The sequence below is a fragment of the Pan paniscus genome, chromosome Y (genome assembly GCF_029289425.2).
Source record: "Pan paniscus chromosome Y, NHGRI_mPanPan1-v2.0_pri, whole genome shotgun sequence".
In the NCBI taxonomy this organism is placed as follows: domain Eukaryota; kingdom Metazoa; phylum Chordata; class Mammalia; order Primates; family Hominidae; genus Pan; species Pan paniscus.
Window position 1 is genome coordinate 18624531 of NC_073273.2, and position 8989 is coordinate 18633519.

Below are 8989 nucleotides of genomic sequence, written 5' to 3' on the forward strand. Positions count from 1 at the left end.
GCTGAGAACCTAGTCCCACACCTATGTGGACCCAGGTTTCCTGAGGAGCTCCGCTGGACCCGCAGATCCCGCACTGGCCAAAGGGCTCCGGTCCCCAGCAGGCTCAACTGCGCACAGGAGCTCGGGAGCCAGAGGCCCCGGCCCTGGGCTTGCAGAGCCCCACCAACAGGCACCGCAGCCGCTGCTGCGGGTGCGGGAGCCTCTGGGTCGTCAAGGCAGTGCACAACAGCGTGCGCGCAGGCCGACAATGGCCAACCCTGGCGGCTGGCCTCTGGTGTGCCCAGGGCATAGGACAAGAGGGCCTTTGGAATGCTCCTTGGAGTACAGCATCCTCAGGGAGAAAGCATGGTACTCGGAGCCTCTATTTGCCTCGACCTGTGATAGTGTGTGCCGGGGCTCTGGCCTCTACAGCAGATCAATTCCACCTCAGCACAGGCAGGCGACTTTCCTCCCACGTGCCCGCCCCGATCACTTCCCCCAGGACTCTCCTGCCGCCCTAGCCCCAGCAACCAGAGAGAGTTCCCTGGATCTGCGGTATTACTTCCGTACCATCTACCTGGCCTGCCTAACGAAGAGAGATGTTTCCTGTGTTCGTGACACATAGAGATGTTCATGGCTTGCCACCCTGAGGATGTCAGGGCACAGGGCTGCCATGCCCACAATTCCAAAGGCCACGCAGTCCGCGTGTACCTGGATGCCTAGCTACCCCGCCCAAGCTCCGAGGGCTTCTCGGTGGAGGCTTTGGCAGGGAAGGCGGGGGGTGGGGGGCTGGAGATGCAGGCCCGCCAGTGGCTGTGCCGCCCAGGGAGACGCCCACCGCCCTCCCATTGATTGGCCACGACGGGAGGAAGTCGGCCTGGGTGCCGCCTCTCGGCCTTTCGCGCGCAGTCCCTTAGGGGGCGCCTGGAAGCCCAGCGGATGCGCCCTGAGGGGTCGCTGAGCTACCGGGTACCATAGAGGCTGCGGCAGGGTTCCTGTGGCGTGGGTTGGGCAGCACAGGCCTTGGTGCGTGCGAGTGCCGAGGAGGGCACCGCCTTCAGGATGGAGGCTGTACAGGAGGGGGCGGCCGGGGTGGAGAGTGAGCAGGCGGCTTTGGGGGAGGAGGCGGTGCTGCTGTTGGATGACATAATGACGGAGGTGGAGGTGGTGGCGGAGGAGGAGGGCCTCGTGGAGCGGCAGGAGGAGGCCCAGCGGGCACAGCCTGGCCCTGGGCCCATGACCCCAGAGTCTGCACTGGAGGAGCTGCTGGCCGTTCAGGTGGAGCTGGAGCCGGTTAATGCCCAAGCCAGGAAGGCCTTTTCTCGGCAGCGGGAAAAGATGGAGCGGAGGCGCAAGCCCCACCTAGACCGCAGAGGCGCCGTCATCCAGAGCGTCCCTGGCTTCTGGGCCATGTTGTATCCTTCTCAGTGTTTCTTCGGCCTTTCTAGTGGAGAGGTGCTCTCGGGGAAGTGTAAGTGACCGATGGGCAGCTCAGCGTCGATGTGACTCTTTGGGGAACAAAGGGGAGTTGTCACGGACAAATGTGGCTGCGGAAAGCCACAGCAGGCGTGGGTACTATTGTCCTGCAAGCGGCAGAGAAACCCTTGGTGATGCCGAGCAGCAGACGTTTGGGGCATCTTTTTGAAGAGCAGAAGCGAGTTCAGACCAGAAGAGGTTTTTCGGTGAAGCAAGCTATTTTTAAGGGAGTGTGATTGCTGCCCCTTGCTAGTCCAATCTGGGACTGGGCGTCTTCGGCTCTAAGCAGATTCTGCCACTCCTCAGACACCAGCAAGTCTCTGCGAATCGCGCCTCCCCATGTCAGTGCAGTCAGCCTCAGAATCATACACACTCTGTGAACACAGGAGGCCTTAGTTTACGGGGAGGGGGAGGTGAAAGGAGATCATACATGGAAGCAGATCTGAGAAATCCCCTACCCCAGCCTCTGGGCGCTCTTAGGCCTTCTTCCCTGTTGCTCGTCGCTTTCCCTTCCATCGTGTATAAAGTCTCTTTGACCTAAATCAGATTGCAAACCACCCCCAGATGTCAGCCCTGATCACTGACGAAGATGAAGACATGCTGAGCTACATGGTCAGCCTGGAGGTGAGGCCGGGTAGACTGAGGCTAGAGGGTTTAGCGGGGGAGGGTAAGGGAAATAATTCATTCCTGTAAGCAAGTGTGAGCACCTTACCCAAAACGTATTTAAGCTTTCTCCACCTTGTCCTGACAGGTGGAAGAAGAGAAGCATCCTGTTCATCTCTGCAAGATCATGTTGTTCTTTCGGAGTAACCCCTACTTCCAGAATGAAGTGATTACCAAGGAATATCTGGTGAACATCACAGGTGACAGGTGGCTCCCAGGATGGGTAGTGGAAGGAAGATGGCGGGTGGATCATTGCCAATGTGATCCAGCCCCCTTCCCACAAAAATTCCTGTCTCTGTAGAATACAGGGCTTCTCATTCCACTCCAATTGAGTGGTATCCGTATTATGAAGTGGAGGCCTATCGCCGCAGACACCACAGCAGCAGCCTTAACTTCTTCAACTGGTTCTCTGACCACAACTTCGCAGGATCTAACAAGATTGCTGAGGTGAGTCCTCACTGGGAAACATGAGAAATGACCCCGTGTGTTCCCAGCTGCTTGGGTCACCTTTCTGATCCCTGATGAGGCCTTTCCCGATTGAGTCCCCTGACAGATCCTATGTAAGGACCTGTGGCGCAATCCCCTGCAATACTACAAGAGGATGAAGCCACCTGAAGAGGGAACAGAGACGTCAGGTGAGCCGTTAGTTGGAACTGGAGCTGTTTGATGCCCAGTATAAGGGGGTTGACGCACCTGCTTATTCAGGGAGCCTGAGTGCTCATTTCAGAAATGTAGAAATTGAGGCTCCTTTGGTACATGTACAAATTCCTTGAGAGGAAGACAGAGAGTGACAGAATCCAGGACGTTCATGGCATTGGGCTGAAAAGGCACATTAGAGACTGCACGCAAAGCGGGTCATAGCTGTGGAGTCTTAAGCCCAGTGAAGAATCGTCCATTTCCAGAATCAATGAGGAGTAAAGCTGAAAATCATTCAGTTCAGTCTGTGGCACTTGATTCCATGGCTGTGAACCCCTCCGGCAGTCATCCTACCAACCCCATAAGATTGGGCTCCCTTAATGTGCGTCCTGGTCATCCTTGCCCCAAACCACAAAGGACTGTTTAGATTGATGGATTTCCTTAAGTTGTTGCCCCATCAGACTTCTGTGTGCTTTTAGGGTACAGTGCATCTTGTTACCTGACTCCCCTCACAGACAATACTGGGAATGGGGCAGAGATTGCGCAGAACAGTTTGTAACACGTGGTAGAAGGAAGTTTAAGGGATCACAAATGGGGAAGGGATATCCTTTTCTCAGCGGGCCCCACAATTGAAACATTTCCAAGTATGGCTCAGAGAAAATGCGTTTTAACGTGAGTTTGTGTTTCTCTAGGGGACTCCCAGTTGTTGAGTTGAATATGATGGAGCATCAGATTTTACCTAATACAGCAGAAGTTACAACAGTATGCAGGACGGCAGTACTCAGCATGGTCTTATGCACAGGAACTAAAGGAAAAGGAGATCGAGTCACCAAAAATCAGGAAGAGGGGGTAAATTTGGATTGTATGGAATGACAAATAAACATTCTGAAGGATGTGTGACTCTGTGTCTGTGTGTGTGTGAGTGTGTCTTTGTGTTTGTGTGTGTGTGTATGTTTATCCACTTTATTCGGTTGTGATAATGAATTGATCAATCCATGTGCTTTATTCTCTACATGGAAATAACCAGTCTGCATTGGAGCTGGGCCTCTAAAGTTGTAGAGTGAATGGGTGTGGGATGTGTTGGGATTCTTCCTACAGGACAGAGTGGGAGAGGTAAAAGCAAAAGACAGCTTAGTTGGAGGCTGACTTCATCCTATGGAAGCAGAGATAGTTCAAGGAATTGGGTTACTGGGTTTCCAGGGCCCAGTTTGCTGGGACCTCCAAAATCCTTCATTTTGGGTATCATCATACACAATAGATAAGCACAGGATGATGGAAATCTTAAAGTTCGCTTTCGTGTTGAATCCACATGTTCTCTTAAAGGTGAATGCATAATCCTTTTCTGGGTCAATCAGCCTCTCAGGACTTCTGAAACATCAACGTGAGAAGAAATGGGCATGTAAGGTGTATGGAGGGACTGTGGGAAAGGTGACAGAGGCATGTGGGAAGGCATTCCGGATACGCTTTTGGCATAGATGACTAAGGGAAAACACAAACTTACAGAAGTGAGGGGAAAGGGGGTGGATTAGTGGAATATAAGATTTTTGGAGAATCCATCCATGGACTCTCTTGTTACTTAATGACCCAGGATATGGACACTCTTGTGGATGTTTACATCTTTAGTTGTTTTAATCTTTTCTCCAAGATTCTGTGTTAGGAGAGGAGCCAATAACATATGTAGCTAACAACACTACGAGTGCATTTTGTGCTCTTGCAAAGTCTAGTGAGGCTCTATATTCTCCCTCGTGATTGGCACTGCAGATTGTATCTGGAGCCCAGGGCCCTTTAATTTTCTGTGGCCTCTTCAGCATAGTTTGCCTAAGGTTTAGAACGTAAAGTGAATATAGTTGCGGAGTAGCATGCAGGGAGAGGAGTCAGGAAGGTTCCTGAATTCAAGGGCATTGAATTGAACAGAAGCACTCTTTGTACTTTTATGTCTTTTAACTCATTTGGGGAATTTGGCGTGTTATTATTTACAGTCTTCTCTCTGCCCTTTCTCATTGTTCTCCCCAGCTGGGGCTGTTATTATGTGAAAGCTGGTTTCCTTCATCAGATAGCGTAGGGTCTAATGATGTTTCGTTCATTTTGATTCTTCTCACACTACATAGTTGTAATTTACCTAATGTGACTGTTTTTTGTTTGTTTTCCGAGAATGGGTCTTACTCTGTCTTCTAGGTTGGACAGCAGCCCCACGATCTCAGCCCACTGCAGCCCAGGCACCACACACCCATGTGATCCTCTCAACTCAGACTCTCACACACCTGGCAGTACAGATGCATGCCACCCCTCCAAGCTATGTACTAATTAACTAAATGCTTACTTTTTGAATGTGGGTCCATGTTGCCCCAGGCTCATCTGGAACTCCTGAGTGCAGGCAATCCTCCCAACTCAGCTTACCAAAGTGCTGGGATGACAGGTATAACCCATGGCCCTGCCATGGCTTTGTGATTTTTGCTTTTTTCTTCCTCCTCCTCATGTCTTGTATTGAAACATGAACTGAAGGTTTCAATTCATGGACTATAGTCACTGTGCCTGGAATTTCTATCTTTCAACTCATCATCAGCATTCATAGGGATTTTCATATATATATACACATATATAAAAATACATATATACACACATATATACGTATATACATGTATATACGTATATACGTATATACATATATACATGTATACATATATACATGTATATACGTATATATGCACATTTATATACATATATACATATATATATTATATATATACATGTGCACATATGTATTTATTTCTCAAGTTACCAAAAGGCTTGCATTCTTTCCTGTGTCATGAAAAAGACTTTGCTAGAAAAGAAAAGCACTGCTTTATAATACAATATTTTATTTGCATTTATTTTGTTAAGGTGTTTTAAAAATTGTATGTTTGTTTAAAAAATCTCATATGAAATGATACATATTTACCACTTAAGGCGTGATGTTCAACAGGTTATATACATTATGCATTGGATATATCCAGCCAATCAACATATGTGTAACCTCACATAGTTGTCATTTTTGTTGTGAAAAAACATGACATGCACTGTATTCGAATATTTTTAGAGAAAGAATATGTTACCACTAGTTACAGTGAGCATGCTGAAGAAAATATTTTTAACCTATTCCTCCTTTATAACTAGAAGTATGAGTTCTTCATCCAGCATCTCGTCAGTGCACCCTCTTCACCGCAGTCATTGGAGTCACTACTTCTGTGAAGTCTGCTTTTTTGATTTCATATAAGAATGAGATCATGTGCTATTTTCCTTTCTGATACCTGGCTTATGTCACTTAACAGAATAGCATGCACACATTCAGCAGATTCCCACACAATCTTACAACTGGCAGGATTTCCTGATTTATTATTGCAGCGCGTATTTCCATTGTGCACATGTGTTTTTGCCCCATTTTTTAATCCATTTATCAATGGAGGGACACTCAGGTTGCTTCCGTATTTTGGCTACAGCAAAAGTGTAATGAGTGCAGCAATAATTGCATGGGTGCACGCACCACTTCAACATACTGATCTGTGTACTAGTGGGCGTGCCCGGGTATTCTGATTTGCTGGATCATATAGTGGGTGGTTCTACTTGTAGATTTCTGAAGACTGTTTATACTTAAATAAGGGCCATAAAGCTTCTTTAATGCCAGCACTAATTTACATTCTCCCCAAAAGTGAGCAGGGAATTCGTTTTCTCTGCATCATCACCAGAGATTAGGGTTTTCTTTTTTTTCTTTCTTTCTTTTTTTTGTTTGTCTTTCGGATAATATGCATTCTGACTGAAGTGGGAAGAAATCTCATTGTGTTTTTGATTTGCATTTTTGTGATGGATTGGGGATAATGAGGACCTTTCAGTGTGTTTTCTGGGCAACTGTATGTCTCAGTTTCACAAATGAGTCTTCGCAGCCTTCGCCTATTTGTTTTCATGCTATTGAGTTGTTGGGAGTTCCTTATGTACTGTGACTATTCACCCATTAACAGATGTATGGTGATCCAATCATTGCTCCCATCCTGTAGGATGCCCCTTCTGTATGTTGAGTTTTCTATGGTGTGGTGAAGCACTTTAGTTTGATATGATGCCATTCTCTATTTTTGATGGTGTTTACTGTGTTCTTGCCGTCACTTTGAGACCATCATTGCACACACGGACGCCATGGAGCTTCTTCCTTGTGATCTCTTCTGCTATTTTTATCGTTTCAGATCTGACACTGGAGTTTGGTGATAAATAATCCACTTGTAAAATCCTTTGTGTGGCTATTCAGATTTCCCCAACCTAGTTTATAGAAGATACTTGATTTTGCATTGGGCGTTCTTGCTTCTTTGGGAAAAGGCGGTGAGCTGCAAACTAAGGCGGTGACTTAGTTCTGGGCTCCTATTGTTTTTCCTGAGCTCTAGTCTCTGCTTTTCTGCCAATGCTATTGTATTTTGGTACAAAAAGTTTTGTAGTAGTATATCATGAAGTTAGGTAGTGTGGTGGCTCCAGCTTTGTGCTTTTTACTGGATTGCTCTGGGTTTTCAGGATCTTCTGCAATTTCATAGCAAATTTGGGATTCCCAGATTGTTTTTCTAAGAAGATTGTGTCATTGATATTTTTACAGGGGTTGTATAGAATCTGAGGATGACTCAGGTAGTAGTGATGTCAATGCTGTTTAGACAATGTGCGTGTTTGTGTGCACATGCTCAGGGCCAAGAGACACTGGGTGTCCTCACCAATACTGAGGTGGGCCTTAATATCCAGGCAGATTGCCTTCTGGAAACACACAGAAGATCCTGTTCTGTTTTGCCATCTCTTCAGATTTCCTCCCCTGTGAGCCCTGTGTGGTCCTCCAGATTCCCTGTGCGGTGGCCTGCCTTTTTTGGGGTGGGGAGTTGGTGGGTGAATGGGGATGGCGGAGGGAACCAAGCATGTCGGTGGAGCGTGGTGTCATCCAAACGGGACTTAGCAGGCCTGGGAGAGCCACTCTGGGAGGACGCAGACCTAGACAAGCCTCAGGTGCGCATCTGTGTGGAGGATGAGAGAGACTTGGTTGAGCCCAAACTGAACCCCAGGTAGTAGCATGCCTCAGGACAGGGAAGGAGCTAGCAAGGGATGATGAGGCAGCTATCTCTTGATCCTGGCTTCTCAACCATTGACCTTAGCTACTTATGCCTATTAAGCAGATTACGGTTCCCCCATCATGAAATGTGGGTACTACAGTTCCCTGATGGGCCTTTGTCCACCAGCCCATGATGGCCTGAGTTTCCTTACTGCAGTCTCCTCCCTGAGCCTTGGCTTCTCTATGTGTGTCCTACCTCCAGGACCCACAGGCCTCTCAACCCCCGGCCCTGGGCTGCTTCCCTGGCCTCTTCTCTGTTCCCTCTCTGAGGGCCTAAGTCCCTGGGTAGTGCTGCAGAATATAGAGCCACAGGCCCTGGCTGATGATCTGGGGGACTGGGCAAATTGGTCGAGACAGGTCAGGTTCTGGTTCAAAGCCAATTCCTCTGATGCCAAGGAATGTCCAACAAGGTCCTTTGCCATGATGTACCCTGAGCAGTCCCAGTCAGCCAACCAGCTGAAGAAGCTCAGTTAGGCAGTGACCTGTGGGAAACTGGGGCTTTTACCTGCATGACGCTAGAACCACTGGACTGCAGTGGAGCCAGTCGCCCTGTATCCTGGAGGGAGACGAGTCAGGAAGGCTCATGCCAGGCCGAGCTTCCCAGGTACTACCCCCTCTACCATGCCAGGAGTCACTCCTCAATGAGGAGGCCAGCGCAAGACTCCTTAGTGATCACTTCACTGCCGAAGTACATATTGTGATGAAAGGCAAACTTCTTCCTGCCGCTTGTACTCAGGATGGGTGACTTCCTCCACCAGCCTGTGAAAGAAGGAGAAAGAGGTCAGTCAAGGGCCAATTTCATCTAGGTGGTCTGAGGTGGCATTCTAGCCGGGGTGAAGCATGCGTTTCCCCTTCCCAGCTTTCCCACTGAGACACACCTGAGCCCCAGAAGGACCTCAACCTGACCAGGACCTTAGCACCCTCCCCCAGACCCAGGCTTTCCATCCTGACCTGCAAATCCAACATGCAGCTTTGAAGGACTTTCTCATGGTTTCTGAGCTCCTTGCTCTCACCAGAAAGAATCAGAACTTTTAAAGTGTTCTTTATGCCAACTTAAATTTTTCATTTTGACTACCTTATGTTTCAGAAGAGGCGTGTATTTTTAAATTTATTTTCACCCTTATTGTA

General features: G+C 48.2%; 1 pseudogene; it reads left to right on the forward strand.

Annotated features, from left to right (window-relative positions):
- The first annotated feature begins 918 nt into the window (after positions 1–918).
- On the forward strand, positions 919–3469 carry LOC129395584 (testis-specific Y-encoded protein 2-like; annotated as a pseudogene).
- Positions 3470–8989: the final 5520 nt, after the last annotated feature.